Source organism: Myotis davidii, unplaced genomic scaffold (assembly GCF_000327345.1).
Source record: "Myotis davidii unplaced genomic scaffold, ASM32734v1 scaffold199, whole genome shotgun sequence".
In the NCBI taxonomy this organism is placed as follows: domain Eukaryota; kingdom Metazoa; phylum Chordata; class Mammalia; order Chiroptera; family Vespertilionidae; genus Myotis; species Myotis davidii.
The window spans coordinates 3,367,616-3,372,970 of NW_006290680.1; the positions used below are offsets into that span (position 1 = coordinate 3,367,616).

At 46.9% G+C, this 5,355-nt stretch overlaps 1 long non-coding RNA gene across 1 annotated transcript in view; it reads right to left on the bottom strand.

The window, feature by feature from the left end:
* Positions 1-2,359, bottom strand: part of LOC107183090 — a 46,869-nt gene extending 44,510 nt beyond the window's left edge. The window contains exon 1 of the long non-coding RNA XR_001513864.1: positions 2,002-2,359. This is a non-coding gene — a long non-coding RNA (uncharacterized LOC107183090). The remainder of the gene's footprint in view (positions 1-2,001) is intronic.
* Between the last annotated feature and the right edge of the window lie 2,996 nt (positions 2,360-5,355).

Genomic DNA, 5,355 nt, shown 5'->3' on the forward strand with positions numbered 1-5,355 from the left:
AGGCGACGAGCTGGGGAGGGAAAGCAGAGGTAACTGAAGCGAGTGCAAAAGAGGCGCCATGTACAAAGAGGAGCAGGGTGGAGGAAAACAGAGGCCTCCAGACCTAGAAACAGTGGCACCCTTCCCACCATGGCCTGGGAAGGAAGCTGTGCCAGAACCCGGGAGCTGGGGAGAGCCCTGCCTTCAGGAAGGACGCAGCCAACAACCAGTGACTCAGGAGAATAAACACCCCAGTTGCATCTTTCGCATGCACTCCCTCTGGTCTCCAGCCAGGCCCCACACAGGCCCAGTCCAACCTGAAGGCAGAAAACAGAAGAGCCATGTGATGGAGTCCGTAGTGATCAGACTCCAGGGTGCAGAGAAGGGTGCATGAAGGGAGAGTGTGGATCTGGAGAGGTAAACAGAAGGTGTCCAGCACACCTGTAGAGCACGGCTCCACCTTGTAATAAGGGGAGATGTACGTCTGTGTGATTATTTAAAGTCTGTCTGTCCCGCCCAGCCCCATGGCTTAGTGTTTGAGCATCTACCTATAAACCAGGAGGTCACAGTTCAATTCCCAGCCAGGGCACATGCCTGGGTTGCAGGCTCAGTCCCCAGTAGGGAGCATGCAGGAGGCAGCCGATCAATGATTCTCTCTCACCATGGATGTTTCTATCTCTCTCTCCCCCTCCCTTCCTCTCTAAAATCAATATAAAATATAAAATTAAATAAATAAATAAAGCTTATCTGTCCCATTCCCCCTTGAACTCCATGAGGGCAGGGACTGGGTCGCCACTTTATTCTTAGCAGCTAGCATAGCACTTGCACATAGGAGGCACCCACTAAATATTTACTGTGAATGAATGAATAGAATGAATAAACGAATAAAATGGTTGAGTGAATTAACATGCTCCTCAGTACTGAAGAGCAGACACTCACAGAGGGAAGGCTTCAGGATTATTCAGGACTAGCCATTCCTCTTCCAGACCCAGAAAGCGGAGGAATGGTCCTTATTGAGCATCAGCCATGACCTTCAAGACCCTTGTCATATAGCCCTGTCCAGGGCAGGAATGGATGCCCGGACATAGTCTATCTTCCCCCATTGACTCATAGCTGGACCCACTGCCCATACCCCTTGACTCAGTGTGGGACCCCAGGGAACCCCAACTCTGCTGTCCACCAAATCCTCCGGGAGGTCTGGCCCAACCCTCACCACATCTAACCCCAGCATGTGAACACCAGCCTGACTGCCCTGGGGTCACAGTGCCTCCTCCAGTAGTGTGGTCAGGATCATGAACTGCCCACCACTCAGTCCTGTGGGCAGATGACACCCTGTCCCATAGGCCTCACCTAGCCCAGTCCCATTACCTTCCCTCTCAGCTACTGCCCAAGTAGCAGCGTTCCAGCTAGCAACACCCAACCTATCCAGGTGACTGGGGGCTATCCAGGAGCTGTAGGCTTCGATCCCGAGACAAGCTTCAGGCTCTGCCTTCCTGTCACCTCCCCTCATGGTGAAGGATGCCAAGCCTGCTGTGTATGGCTGGAAAAGTTGCTCACTACACAGAGGTGCCCAACTGAGTCAGACAGTGAGGGTTGAAATACAGCCCATGTCCCACTGGCCACGCTGTGCACCTGGCATGAGCTGAGGCTGCCCAAAGGAAGGGGTGCCTTTTTCTCATTTGAATAAAGATGCCTATGGGCTAGGAGGCTATGCTGGTATCATCCTACACAGAATCTGGGCAAAAGAGCTATAACCAGCACAACTGGGGCCTGGAATATTCTATGTCTGAATTTCAGGAAATCAGATGGCTTCAAGGCCAGTCCTTCCTGTGGAAACTCATTACACACCAAAGAAGGACCTTCTGGAGCAAAAAAAGATATCACTGCCATTACATTTATCAAAAAAGCATGGCAATCAATGTCTCATGCATAGACTGCATTTCAAATGCTCTTAATCAATGGCTGTGCTAATTACACATTTATTGCAATTAATTTCATTTCAATTATGCCTTAATTACTAACCTTGAGTGAGCTTGGGCAGCTCAGAGAATTCGTGTCACCACACAGCTAGGACCCAGAGATAAGTTGCTGTCCTTCGATTGAAAGATGCCGCTCCATTAAAAGTTGGTTTATTGGATCAAGGCCTTTTTGGAGAGGAGGGGGTTGGTTTCTCCCGGGAGGCAATTCATAATGTGAGTCTGAAATTGAATGCAGGAAAGCAGGCAGCTGTGCTTACTGATTAACTGGAGCTGGTGTTCATTTACTCCTTATTGACGCCGATTCCTCGCGGCTTCATTAGCTGTGGTCAGAGTCTAGATGCCTTCGGAGTTCCTGCTTTTGTGATGTCCTCAGCCTCTGGCTCAGTCCCACTTGTTCCTCATCTTCCCTGGAAAGAGGGCTTTTTCTCAGCCCCTCCGCATGTCCAGAAGTGTCCGCTTTGCATTCCTCCGGCAGGGCCTGGGCCCCTTGGCTTCCATGGCCCGCCCATCGAGACTCCCCAGGGGACTGCCACTTCAACAACCCAGATGGGGATCGGGAAAGAACCTGCCCGGTGCCAGAGCAAGAGCAGTGTGTACAGCAGACAGAGCTCAGGCTCTGGATCCCTCAGTCCTGGACTCAAGTCCCAGGCCTGACACTTCCTCGCAGCGTGGTCTTCGGGCAAGCCATTTAGTCTTCCCCGAGTCAAGTAAATGAGAAGCAAAAGTGCCCAACTCTGGTCGGAGCTTAAAACAGCATCAAGTGCTTTCGACAATAAACCCTTCTCTCTGGCTTACAGCACGTCTGCCTCCAGGAGGTTTCCTTATTTATAGGAGAGCAGATCTTAATGCAAAACAGTTTTTTAACTAGCTCAGGAGAAAGAGACCGTAGGAATCTGCTACTCCAGGCCTTTACCTTAAGGATGGGGAAACTGAGGCCAAGAAAGGGGAAGCCTGAAGTCACATCATGAGTTGGTGCCAGAATCAGACTAGAACTGAGTCACCCGAGTCCCAGCTCTTTCCTGCCACATCACAAGGCAGCCTTTTAGAAAGCCATCTGTCAATATCTGGTAAAGACTGGAGGTACAGAAATATCCCACGTATGTGCTCCAAGAGAGAAGTACAAAGATCTTTACTGCAGAACTATTTGTCATCAGAAGAAAGGTATTAACAACCTAAATATCCCTCACTAGACAGACACAGAGGCAAACTGTGATGGATTTATAGGCCGGAATACTATACAGCAGTTAAAATGGATGTCCTTGATCAATATTATCAGCCTGGATAAATTTCTGAACTACACTGTTTGAGTTTTAAAAAGCTGCTGAATATTTACAGCGTGATATCACTTATGTTAATTTCTTAAATTCACATAGGCAAAGAGAGAGATTATAAATACAGCCATATGTATATGAGGTATTAAAACATGAGCAGGAAGAATATATCAATTGAGTGACTACTTGGAGGAAGGGAGAATAGGACTGAGGAGGTGCACAAAGAGTCACTTACAGTAGTAAGTGTAGCATTTTACTTATTTTTTCAAGAAAATTTTAAAGCAAATATGATTAAATATTCATGTGTTGGTTTTGGGTGTTAGATACTAGGCTTTCTTACTTTCCAAATTCCTTGTTCTGTTTAAAATATTTCATCATTACAATGAAAGAGCACAACAGTTAAGCTTGATAATCATCATTTACTCAAAACAGAGGCATTAACGTTGAGATCATTCCAGGTTAACACTCAGTGCCACCAGAGAGAGGGTGACCACACACCCCAGCTTACCAGACCTAAAGCAGAGCTTGTGGGACATTAGGATAGACTCAGCAAATATTTATTCAATGAGTTGATTAAAGAATTAAAATAGAGTGGATATTCAATAAATGCATGTTCTCTCCTTTTGCAAATATTCGCAGGAAAATCAATGAAATGGGGCAGAGAGAGACACAGAGACCAGTGACGAGCCCACTGTAGTTGTCAAGGTCCTAGACTCTTGGAGATGGTGGCTGGGACTAGGGTGATGGTAGTGGAAGTGGAGACAAATGGACATTATTTCAAATATAATTAGGAGATGAAATTGGTAAGCTGTGCTGATTTGGAGACTGAGGAAGAAGATCAGGCTAAGATCCTGGCGTCACTATTCTCTGGGAGAAGACCAGGCTAGAGGAGAGTCTTGAGTTCCTTCTTGGACACAAGGCATTTAAGGTGCAGCACAACCTTCAAAGGGGAACAAGCACCTTCCAGTGCCCCCTCCCCCCTCCGATGCCAATAACACCTCCTCCTGGGGCTCTGGGTGGTGGGCTCAGCCCTCCAACCAGGACAGTGGGCCCCGGAGGGCTCCAGCTTCCATTCCCTGGGTTTTCAGTGATTCGGATTTTAGTTTGAAGGCTGTCAGGTGGGTTTTGGAGCAGCAGTTTGGACTGTGCCCAGCAAGACAGCCTTTCCCTCTCACCTTTGCATTGTCAAACTTCTGATGATTAAAACGATCCAGGTAAGAGTATTCTCCAGCCCCACGGCTATGCTTCCATCCCAGCTGGATCCCAAAGGGGACCCAGGCCTAGAGGCTGTCTATCACCTGGGGGCAGGGGCTGGGCTAGTTACATAGAAATATGGAAAAGTTTCTGGCCCCCAAGTTCCTGGGGAAATGCTATCAAGAGTGTTGGCATGCGTCCAACCATCAATGTCTGCCTTCATATCCCTTAAAAGGAAACACAGAGAGAAACCATTCTGTGAGTGGAAGATTTTACAGTGCTAGTGAAAATTATGCAAAAGAAATCATGAACCTAATCAAAATCTTTGTGGGTCATGCTGGAAATGCCTTTTCTTAAAACATTAGCCTTGCTCTTGGGTCTCGTTCATTTTTTTCTGTCCTGAATAGTGTGGAAATTTTGGCCTTTTCCAGATGGACTCAGTGACTCTGGGAGGCTGCAAATGGATTTCCCAAAGGCTGTGCACAGTTGGTTTTCTTTCAGCTTTTCTTAATTTTCATTTATTTTTCTTCCATCTTCCCCCTGGCCTTGGGCCAGTGCTTTTGGGTTGAATAAATTTAAATGTCATTACTGATAATGGGAAAAGCCAAGCCCAATTTTGAGCCATATCACACAATGTAACTTATGCAAATGGGGCAGGAGGGGAGGATTAAAGGCCATCAGTAGCCCCAATCACACTCCAAAAATCCTTCAGGCACCAGTGCATCAAGTCCCAGTTCAAGTTCAAGTTCTGGAAAACTCTAGGATACCTCCAATTATCTCAATGACTCTTGCAAACTTCTCAAAAATTTCTCAAAACAAATCAAATTTTCATTCAGTGCTCAATTAAATATAAGTACATATCATGCAAGACTTTGAAGTGGGGCTTCTTAACTTGGGTTCTGCAAGCCTATGGCTAGAATTCAGTGATCTAT